The sequence below is a fragment of the Oryctolagus cuniculus genome, chromosome X, assembly GCF_964237555.1.
Source record: "Oryctolagus cuniculus chromosome X, mOryCun1.1, whole genome shotgun sequence".
Lineage (NCBI taxonomy): Eukaryota > Metazoa > Chordata > Mammalia > Lagomorpha > Leporidae > Oryctolagus > Oryctolagus cuniculus.
This window is the reverse complement of record NC_091453.1, coordinates 121,824,685-121,836,810: the sequence shown is the minus strand read 5'-3', so window position 1 is coordinate 121,836,810 and position 12,126 is coordinate 121,824,685. Positions and strand designations below refer to the sequence as shown.

General features: G+C 43.3%; 1 pseudogene; it reads left to right on the top strand.

Annotated features, from left to right (window-relative positions):
- The first annotated feature begins 282 nt into the window (after positions 1–282).
- On the top strand, positions 283–11,485 carry LOC100347347 (FUN14 domain-containing protein 1 pseudogene; annotated as a pseudogene).
- The last annotated feature ends 641 nt before the right edge of the window (positions 11,486–12,126 follow it).

Sequence of the window (12,126 nt, the reverse complement as noted above, 5' to 3'; positions counted from 1 at the left end):
GGCATCAGAGTGCCTGAATTCATGGCCCAAATCTTGATTGGTGTATTTTTCTAACTCACAGCCTGGGAGGCAGCAGGTGATGGTTCAAATAGTTGGCTCACTGTAACTCACGTGGGACACCTGGATTGAGTTTCCAGCTTCCGGTTTCAGCCCCGTGGTTGTGGAAATTTAATGAGTGAAAAAGTAGATAGAAGATCTCTCTACATGTCTGTCTGACTCTGTCTCCTTCTCTCTGCCTCTAAATTAGCATAACAAATCAGAAGCTTAAACATTTATGGCAAGATGAAGTAAGTCTCAAGGTGGAAATCCTTCTGAGATATTATGTATGGATATATTGTAGGTTTCTATTTTTGATTGATAACCCTCTCAACAGCTGGAGAAATAAACTGTTACTCATAGGCTGAATGGTTCCAAAATGTTCTTTCTTGGGAATTCAGTATCTCTCAGGCCCTTTATACAGTTTTTTTTTTTAAATATATATGTACCACATCAAGGGCTGTAACAGGAGGTATTTCTGCCAAAGGGTCTGCAATATTTCAAACTTCAACTAGATATGGAGGTTCAAAATTTATGGGAAAATGAATGAAAAGACAAATTTATTTTGCTGCAAAATTTTTGAAATGCATCTATAGTCTCTTCATAATATGCATTTTCCATGAACTCTGTGAGCTGTTAAATTTCTTAGATCAGTGTTGATGAAAGCCTATTTCCTCCATCTTTCATCAACACCCTATTTATTCTTTACCACTGTTTTTGTCTATTTTCCCACTGAAAAAGCACAGCTTATGTTTTTAAATGTCATTCTTTTATTACTATTGAATGATGGTACATTTAATGCATGTTCTTGTTGTTCCTCTCTACTACTAGATAAATTACAGCTGTATTCTAATATTGAAATTTCCTTATTTTAATATCTTGAATGGCAAGTTCTATTTTGTTGATTCTTGACTATGGCTAAGAATTATTTAATCATTTTTCCAGATAATCTTAGAACAGTTTTGTTATTTCTGAAATGGTTTTAAGGTTTCTATTGTGATTTCTTTACTTATAAATTATTTAGAGAAGAATTGAAAGCTTTAAAGTATTCTGTTTCTCCATGTCAGGAACTCACCTTAAGTCAGTATTCAAACAAAGTTATGCATAAAGATTATTCACTCTTTAAAAAGATTACTTATTATTTGAAAGGCCATATGACAGGGAGAGATGAAGATAAAGAAAGAAAGAGGTCTTCCATTCACTGGTTCACTCCCCAAATTGCTGCAACAGTTAAAGATGGGCCAGGCCAAACCTGGGAGCCCAGGACTTCATTTTGGTCTCCTATGTGGGTGGCAGGTGTCCACTGACTCCAGAGAATTTTCCAAATGGTTGCCTAGGTGCACCAGAAGGAAACTGGATCACCAACTAATTAGGCAACTCCAGGATGCAGGCATTGCAAGTTGATGCTGAACCTACTGTGGCACAACATGCCAGCCCCATAATTAATTTTTTAAACATATTACTAAACATTTTACATTTTTGTTACTACTTCTTGTGGGGAGCAATCCGGACTAGACTGAGTTGCTCGAATTAGGACTTATTCTATGCATCTGCTCTCCCACAATATGGCGCTGGGAGAGAAGTAAACAGCTTCCGCACAGCTGCCTCCAGTTCAACCAATTAACTGTAGGACTTGCTCCTGATTGGAGAGCAGCGTACTCAGCCGAGTTGGGATTGGCGGAGGAGGACTATAAAGGAGGAGAGAGACGGCATGCACCAGAAACATCTATGGGGAACATCTAAGGGAACCCGTGCAGCCCCCGAGAGAACCGGCCGGCGGTGTGCCGCTCCCCTGCGGAAGTGGGGAATGCGGCCAGGGGGAACTGCCCTTCCACGGAGGTGGAAGGGATAGTAGCCAACCCGGGAAGAACCAGCAGCAAACCCGGGGAGGGCCGAGCAGACGAAAGAACAGCGCAGGGTCCTGTGTTGCTCCTCCACGAAGAGGGGGAGCGACATAATGGTGCCGTGACTCGGATAGGAAATCTAGGACGGATAGCAAACTTAGGAGGGAAGAAACGGGAAGAATTGGGAAAATATCGGAGAGAGAGACTAGCAAACAGCCTAGGGAAAATACCGGAGAGAGAGACTAGCAAACAGCCTAGGGAAAAGCCGGACGAAAAGGGTGCCGGAAGAAGCTATTGAAAGCCTAGGCATAGACTCGGATACGGACTACGGGGGGAAGCTGGGAGGAATCTCTAAGGTCGAAAGCGAAAGTGAAAGCTAGAACAAACAGACTCGGACGCGGACTGTGGGGAGAGGCCAGGAGAAATGAGGGAGGAATATTGTTGGAGGAAAGCTTGGGGAAACATACCGGGTAGAGAAAAATGTTAGGGAAATTGAAGCCGCGGGGGGCAGGCCGAGGCGGAGACGAAAGCCACTTTGGGATTCTCAAGTTAGCCCGGGAATAGGGGGCGAAAAGTTAAAACCAGAAGCTGAGACGCAAGCCAGATTGGGATCCGTCTGATTAGCCCGGGGAGCAAAGGACGGGAAGCCAAATCGTGGGGCGGAGACGTACGCTGGGTTGAATTCACCAGGCTAGCCCGGGGAACTTAGATTGAATCCTAGTGGCGGAGACGCAAGCTACGCTGTGTTACTCGCGGAAGCCGCCGAGTGCAGAGAGAGCACGGGGCGTGAATAGATAGGGAACGCTGGCGTAGGCCGTGGTTCAGACGCGAAAGGGTTAAGCGTGGAGACCGCGGAGCGCGCGAAGCCAGAGCCGCGCAAAGCCGGGAAGCTGCGCAGATGAGAGAGGCGCACGGGCTGAAGCGGCGCAGAGCCGGGAACCCGCCGGCAGGGCGAGGTGCCGGAAAGCTGCGGGGATAAGAGAAACAGAAGTTTAGAAGTAAAAGAGAAATAGGAATGTTGGCAGACAGAAGTAAAATGGGAGAAATAGAAATGCCCGGAGATAGAGAAATAGAGAAAAATAAGGCCTCCCCTCAACATGCCAATTAGAAGGCTTGGATTCGGTCTGCCTGATTTAAGGCGGTAAGCGCCAGCAAAGCTCGACCAGAGTATGAGCTGCAGGTCACCGAAGATAGGCACAAACCAACACTAATAAGTCTCCCCCACAATACGGCAATGAGAAGGCTTGGATTCGGTTTGCCTGATAGGTTTTGTAAACACCTGCAGGCAGTTCTAGCAGAGCAGAGCATGCGCTGCAGGGCACCGAACACAGGCACGCATCAGCGCCTAAAAACCTCCTCACAATGGCGAAGAGAGGACCCGGATTCGGTTTTCCTGATTGATAGGACTTGTAAGAGCCTGTGGCAACTCTAGCAAGTACAGCAGAGTGTGTGCTGCGGGACACCGAAGACAGGCGCGTATCAACGCCAAAAAATAAAAAGAAAGGGGGATCTGTGGGGAGCAATCCGGACTAGACTGAGTTGCTCGAATTAGGACTTATTCTATGCATCTGCTCTCCCACAATATGGCGCTGGGAGAGAAGTAAACAGCTTCCGCACAGCTGCCTCCAGTTCAACCAATTAACTGTAGGACTTGCTCCTGATTGGAGAGCAGCGTACTCAGCCGAGTTGGGATTGGCGGAGGAGGACTATAAAGGAGGAGAGAGACGGCATGCACCAGAAACATCTATGGGGAACATCTAAGGGAACCCGTGCAGCCCCCGAGAGAACCGGCCGGCGGTGTGCCGCTCCCCTGCGGAAGTGGGGAATGCGGCCAGGGGGAACTGCCCTTCCACGGAGGTGGAAGGGATAGTAGCCAACCCGGGAAGAACCAGCAGCAAACCCGGGGAGGGCCGAGCAGACGAAAGAACAGCGCAGGGTCCTGTGTTGCTCCTCCACGAAGAGGGGGAGCGACACTTCTACACTGCTTTAAATGATTTTTATGTATACAACCAGAATATACATTTTAGTAGTAGTTCTAAGATTTTTTCTTAATTAAACTTTTTAAGATTTTATTCATTTATTTGAGAGAGAGAGAGTTACAGACATTGAGAGGTGGAGACTGAGAGAGAGGTCTTCCATCTGCTGGTTCACTCCCCAAATGGCTGCCACGGCCTGATCTGAAGCCAGGAGCCAGGAACTTCTTCCAGGTCTCCCATGTGGCCCAAGCATCTGGGGGCCCAAGCATCTAGGCCATCTTCTACTGCTTTCTCAGACCGTAGCAGAGAGCTAGATTGGAATAAGAGCAGCCGGGACTAGAACCGGTGCCAATAGGGGATACTGGTGTGGCAGGTGGAGGCTTAACCTACTAAGCTACAGCATTGGCCCCTCTTAATTTCTTGAAACATTTAGGTAGAAAATATTATATATGTGGGGAGCAACCGAGACTAGACTAAATTACTGGAACTGCTAAGACTAATTCTATGCATCTGATCTCCCACCATATGGCGCTGAGAGAGAATAAGCAACTTCCACACAGCTGCCTCACCAATTTGACTGATAAGCTGCAGGAGCTGATCCTGCTCCTGATTGGAGGAGAGCAGTGTGCTTGGCGTGTGGGCAGCAGAGTTGGGATTGGTGGAAGAGGACTATAAAGGAGGAGATAGACAACATGCACCAGGAACATCTGAGGAACATCTGAGCAACCCCTCAGAGAGCCAGCCAGCGGTGTGCTGCTCCTCCGCAGAAGTGGGGAAAGCAGCGGGGGTGCTGCCCCTCCGTGGAGGCGGGGGGGAGCGGCAGCAAACCCGGGATGGCATCATTCCTCTGTGAGGGGGAGAGCGGCAGAAAACTCGGGAAGGGCTGTGCAAAGAGAACAGTGCAGAGTCCGGTGTCGTTCCTCCACGAGTGGGGGAGCGACATAATGGTGCTGTGACTCGGATATGAAACCTAGGAGGGAAGAAGCGGGAAAATATTGGAGAGAGACTAGGGAGAGCCTAGGGAAAAGCCGGATGGAAAAAGTGCCAGAAGAAGCTAGCGAAAGCCTAGGCATAGACTCAGATGCGGACTGCGGGGAGAAGCTAGGAGAAATCTAAGATTGAAAGCGAAAGTGAAAGCTAGAAAAAACTTAGACTCAGATACGAACTGTGGGGAGAAGCTAGGAGAAATGAGAGAGAAATATTGCTGGAAGAAAGCTAGGAAAAGTACCGGAGAGAGAAAAATATAAGCTAGGGGAAGGTGAAGCCGCAGGGGTAGGCCGAAGCGGAGATGTAAGCTAGGTTGGGAATCGTCAGATTAGCCCGGGGAACAAAGATGGAAGCTAAACTGTAGCAGAAACGTAAGCTAGGCTGTGATTCGCAGAAGCTGCCGAGCGCGGAGAGCGCGGGGCACGAGCGGAGAGAAAGCGCGGGGCTAGCGCGGAGGCCGTGGAGACCACGGAGCACACCCAGAGCCGGGAAGCCACGCAGATAAGAGGGATAAGAATGCTGGGAGATAGAAGTAAAATAAGAGAAATAGAATGCATGGAGATAGAGAGAAATAGCGAAAAATAAAAAAGGCCTCCCCACAACACGGTGATGAGAGGGCTCGGATTCGATCTGCCTGATTAGTAAGGCGATAAGCACCTGCGGGCAACTCTAGCTGAGCAGAGCAGAGTATGCGCCGCAGGGCACCAAACACAGGCACATATCAACGCCAATAAAGGCCTCCCCACAACATGGCGATAAGAGTACCCGGATTTGGTTTGCCTGATTGGTAGGGCAATAAGCACCTGTGGGCAACTCTAGCTGAGCAGAGTAAGTGCCATGGGGCACCGAAGACAGGCGCGTATCAACGCCTTAAAGAATAAAAAGAAAGGGGGACCTGTGGGGAGCAACCGAGACTAGACTAAATTACTGGAACTGCTAAGACTAATTCTATGCATCTGATCTCCCACCATATGGCGCTGAGAGAGAATAAGCAACTTCCACACAGCTGCCTCACCAATTTGACTGATAAGCTGCAGGAGCTGATCCTGTTCCTGATTGGAGGAGAGCAGCGTGCTCGGCGTGTGGGTAGCAGAGTTGGGATGGGTGGAAGAGGACTATAAAGGAGGAGAGAGACAACATGCACCAGGAACATCTGAGGAACATCTGAGCAACCCCTTAGAGAGCTGGCCAGCGGTGTGCTGCTCCTCCGCAGAAGCGGGGAAAGTGGTGGGGGTGCCGCCACTCCGCGGAGGCAGGGGGGAGCGGCAGCAAACCCGGGAAGGGCCAGGCAAAGAGAGCAGCGCAGGGTCCAGTGTCATTCCTCCGCGAGTGGAGGAGCAACAATATAGTGTATGCAGCTAAATATAATGCCTTTTTCTTTCAAACAGTTTATTTCTTCATAATTTGATTACATTGATCAGAACTTCCCTGACAGTGTAATTTATATAGGTGATTAGCAAAATCTTCATCTTATATGCAACAGAAAATTTCTATAGTTCCTTTGATACAAATGCTATTCATCATAGTTTTAAGAGATCCTTGATTGTGTTTAAACAAAATCATCAGTTAGTTTATGAGAACTTTTTTTTTAAGAAGTGGCATAGGTTTTTATTAAATATCTCTTTGCCATCTACTGATTTATTCACAATAACTTAAACTTTTAACCCACTGATATGGCTTTTGGTACTGAAATAACTCATTAAGATATAATTTTTAGAACAAACTATTTGGACATAGTGAAGTACTTTTATTTTGTTTCTTTATTTTTCTTTCTTATGTTTTTGGGAATTTTGCTTCTATACATCTGAATGACATTACCCATCATCTTATTTGTTCCTCTTAGGTGGGAGACTTGAGTTGAGTACCTGGCTTTTGTCTTTGGCCTAACTCAGTTCACACTAGTTGTGGGCATTTTGGAGTGAAACAGAAGGTGTAAGATCTTTGTCTCTACTTCTCTCCATCTCTCTTTCAAATAAATAAAAATAAATAAGTAGAATCCAAAGTATCCTCTAAGAATATCAAAATAAGATGTGAGTGAATGTCAAGAAATGGTTGATCTTGAAAGAAATCTTTTTCATTCTGTTAGATACTTCTTTCACTCGTCAGAGACTTTAGGTTGATGCAGTTCCACTTATCTATTTTTGTTTTTTTTTTTTTTTCCCTGCATTGTTGGTGTCATATCCACAAACAAAGAATAAGATGAATCCTCACAAAATCAATGCCTAGAAGCATTTATCTCATGCTTTTCTTCTATTGGTTTTATAGCATTAGATGTAAAATTAAATCTTTACTTCATTGTTTAAAAATATCTAAGTCGTGTGATTTGTTGGCAAACAGTGTTTATAGCATTGTATTCTTTCTTTCTTTTTCTATAAGGCTTTTAGTAATAGTTTATCCTTTACTTCTCATTTTAGTAATTTGGTTGGTTCTCCTCTATTTTTTCTTGGTCATGCTAGATAATGTTTTTCACTTTTATTGATCTTTTTAAGGAAAATACTTTTAGTTTTATTGATATTCTCATAGTTTCCTATTCTCTACTTAATTATGTTCCAATCTAATCTTTATTATTTCATTACTTATTTTTGCATTAAAATTAATATTCTCTTCCTTTTACAATGTCTTAAGGTGAGAGATTAGTTTTTTCTTAATATTTATTTATTTTTTTTTGTTTGAAAGGCAGAGTTATAGAGAGAGAAAGAAAGATTTCCTAGCCACTGGTTCAATCTCCAAATGGCCACAACAGCCAAGGCTGGGCCAGGCCAAAGCCTGAATTTGGGAGCTTTTTCTGTGTCTGCCATGTGGGTGCAGAAGTTCAAGGACTTGGATCATTTTCTGCTGCTTTTCCAGCCACATTAGTAGGGGGCTGGATTGGAATTGGAGCAGCCAGGTCTTGATCTGACACCAGGATAGAGCACAGGCACTGCAGGCAGCATCTTACTCCACTGTGCCACAGCGCTGCTTCCAAGATTAGATTTTTTATTTCAAATACTTATTCTATTTAATAGTTTTTTTTTACAGGGAATCCCACCTGGATTTGGGCTTTTCTAACATGGAACTTGAGGGAATAAGAAATGTTAACATTTTCTCCCAGCAGAGACTTATATCACACCTAGATGGAGAGTGGAGTGGGGAGAAGCAACCCTTTATTCTTGCCTGCACCTGGCAACAGTAAAGATTTTGTTACATGAGCTAACAGTGTGTATGTATCTGAAATGCCACAGTGTCTCCTGCTTTTATTTCCCAAGACTGAGTAGATTTTCTCAAGTAAATATTTCTCAATTTATTGTATACTCTTAGAAATATTTCTAGAACCTTTCAGTGACACTATTTTTTTTCTTCAATTTATTCTTCTTTTATTGGGGAGAGGATCTGTGGAAATTCTCATGCTACCACTCTGGACGTGCTTCTGATTTTGAGGAAATAATTCCCAGAGTACAATAAACTTCCATCAAACCTCAAAGCATTTTTATTTTAAAGGACTCTAGTTGTCTAAAACTTTGTAGAAATCTGGTTGAGGAAATAATTCTGTGGCTTCACAAACAAGACCTTGTAGAATAAAGTGACACCTATCCAGTTTTCAGAATAGAATACTTTATGAATGACAGTTAGATAGTGTGGAATAATAACAAACTTTTCAGCCATTTTAAAATCAGGTTATATTTCATACAGCAAAGTACAGGTAGATGATAATGTGGATTCAAAATCATTTTTTTCAATAGATCCCTATCAGCTTTATACTAACTGGAAACGGCTCTCATATTTGTCACACTCTTGTCACCAAAAATTACTTTTCAGTGAAATTGTCAGTTTTCCTTGTTTTAATTTTTATTGATTTATTTTGTGTCAAGAACTGTTAATCCAATGTTATTTCTAAATGTGAATGTTAATCATCTGCTGTTAAATACAATGGAAACATTTAAACTAGGTCAAAAGGCACCAAGGAATCAGTAAATGAATCCCTGCACATGCTTCATGTTATTAAAATGATGCTTATGCATTCACTCAGTAATTTTTATAAAAATATTAATATTTCATGCAACTGTGTTTAGGAATGAGAGAAAAAAGTTAACCAGTAGGTCATGGCCATTAATATGACTCTCATAAAAATACTTTAGCTTTGGCTTCTAAGCCACCATATTATTTTGTCATTATTAATATTTTGAAATTTCCTTCAGTGTTTCATACTCACTGATTTTTCTTTCATCATGCACTTTACTGGGTCTATTGTTTTTTCTTTAAATCTGCATCCATACATAAAATAACTAGGAATATTTTTATTATCAAGAATCTTGATTTGGGATGTATCTCTTGAAAAGTAGACTTAATCTCTGCAAAATTCAAAAGTAGCAAGTAGAGAAAAATGAGAAAATTGTGCATTTACTAAAAATCTATCCTTTGAATTCAGAGGTATAATTCACAATCAGAAGGGAGGAGAGAGTTATCAAGAAAATATTCACAAGTGCAAGTGTTTGTTTTTGTTGAGGATATTAGGTCAAAAAGCAAGTTACTATTTTTAGAGATCAATGTTAAACATAGAAGCTATAACCAGGAGTGATTTCTGGTAGCACCTAGCAGTACTATTGAACTGTAGATGGTGTTGGTTTGTCCAGTTTTTAGAGGGAAGCCCAAGTGTTTTATTCCTGCTGCCCTATAGAATGCTTTCATCTCAAGATGTAAGCCACATGAGATAAGAGAGGTCAATTTCATTTCTAGATATGCTAATTTTTATTGGTTGCAGATCAAACCAACCCCTTATCTTCATTTAAATAAATAACAACAGCACTAAAAAACAGTGGAAACTAACATTTACTCTTCACTAATCTAGCAATAATTCAGATTTTCTTTCACACATCTATGCCTTTAATATTTGTATTAGTTTCTATAGCTACTTTCATATTACCACGAAATGGAAGGTAAACACAACATACGTTTGTTATACAGTAGTGAACATCAAGTGTGAAACTGAAGTAGGCAGGCATACAGGTTAAAATCGATTAGGTTTGTGAGCTAGAAGACCACGCCTTCGCCACGCCACTGTGTGACCTCATGCCCCTACCTGGCCACACCTGGGTGCCCACCAGCCAATCAGATTAATTAAACACTCCCCTTTGGAAGTGGGTTAAAAGCCTAGGACATGGTGTGTCCAACTTTCTCTTCTTTGCCCTGGCCTCTTGCCAGGAGGGGGCTTGCTGTAGCCCTGTGCCTCCAGGGTGCATGGCCTTCAGGCCACCTGCCCTAGGCTTCCTGGCCTAGATGCTCCTCCATGTGGCTGGTTCCTGGTGCTCGGTATGGACCCAGATTTATCTCTCTCTCTTAGATAAAGTTTTCACTTTCCTATGATTTCTCTCACTGAATAAAAGCCTAAAATGTACCATGCTGACTTGTTTTTTTATACTGGTATTTAGAATTCTCTAAATATTAGGCAAGAACCCTCTGGGCTTATTAATATTGGTGATTTATTAATAAGCATATGGTGATATCATATGGCACCCCAAATTCCGGTAACATATGTGGCATCTCAGATGGCACTTCTGGGGAACTTTAAGGGGCCACAGTTTTATCTAGATTTTAGGGGGTCATCCCCGACATCAGTCCCAGCTTTTCCCCCAAGGAAAGCTCCCAGGAGGATTCTCTCCTCAGGATCAAATGGGTTACCTGAGCTAATAACACGGGAAAATAAAACCTTCACAGATGCCCTAAGGGAAGGCCCACAGCTCTGCCCAACTGCCTTGAGCCAGCAAATCTGGGAGGAATTTGCTAATTTTCACCCAACAAACCCTTCCAACCAGGACTCTCCATCCTTTGTCCTGGAGGAGAGGAGGAGGTGGTTAAACAGACTCCCTTAAAAACTCAAGGAGTCCAAACGGTCTGCAGGCTCAGCTCTGCCTTTTTGCTGAGCCGCCTGCCTGGTTTGCCCAGGTGTATTCTCTCCACTCAACCACGTAACCTTGCTCTCCCCCAATCCGAGGGACTGGTCACACTTTCTCTGTCCCTTCCATGCTGACGGATCCCCTATCCCCAATAAAACCTTATCACTTGGCTCTGTCTCAAGCCTGAATACTTTGTTATGTGAAGACAAGAACTTCATGGCTTCCACAGCTTTTCCTCCAGTGACAGATGCAACTCAGAGAAGCAAGAATTAGATTCTAAAAGTGCAGGGGAGAGAAGAGCAGGTGGGGAGGTATCATGGAGACCTGGAACCCCTCCTCCCCAAGACTATGAAAGTGATGACAACTCTTAGGAAGTGCTGGATTTAACTAGATATGCAAGAAGACACCAGTGGCAGAATGGAGTGTTTGGCCACAACTCAGGACCTATGGTAGAAAGATAATCAGAAGCTACCCAGATTGTGATGGGTAGAGTAACTAACTGGTGTACAGGAGCTTTGCTCCAGAAAGTTGGAAAACTTTCAGTAGGTGGTGGTTTTCATATCCTTCAGATTGCCACTCACAGTGGCTGTGTGAAGGTTGACTGGAAGTTGAAAAGAATGCAAACAAATTAAAAGGCAGATTAAGAAATGAGCAAATAAAGTAGCACCTGAAATCAACAATATAAATCAAAGAAGTAACAAAATTTATCACACAGCACATTGTGATATCCAGTACTTTTGTGGGTTGCTTTTTGCTAGTCCTTGCATCTTAAGGACATGAAGATTCTACCACAGTGGATTCAAATTTGAGCAAGGAAGGACAGGTGACAGGGTGCTCTCTAAACAGTAGGTGCTGTCAGAGTCTCCAGGGCAAGAGGAAACAGCCAGCTAGACAGAACTGAACTTAGTATTATGCAATCTAAAGTTTGGCAAACTAATATCTACTGTCAAACAACCTACGTAGTATAGGAATAACAGCATTCCTGAGCAAAATGTAGCTTCCATCATTTTTTAATGTGTCTGTTTAGAAACTAATCTATAAAATATCACCATTAGATGCAGATTGGAAGAGAAAAAAAATCTGTTGGACTTCTTGCCCAATGAAATGTTAGCCTCTGTTTCAATAAGATGTTATTTTTTGTGCTTTACAGTATAGTAGTGAACATTAAAGATTTGTATTTGCTGAGACTTGCTTTATGGCCTATGGTGGAATGAGAAGGTTAAAAGGTCATGCCAAGATGGCCACTGAGGTGAAAAGGTCATGCCCAGATGGCCGCTGACAACAGAAACTGCCTGGCAACAGGCTCTGACTGGATGGCTTTGGAAACTGCCTGGCAACCGGCTGTGATTGGTTAGGGCATAGACCGCCCCTTGACCGGATTGGCTGGCCTTGGCTAGATAAACAGCTGTAGCA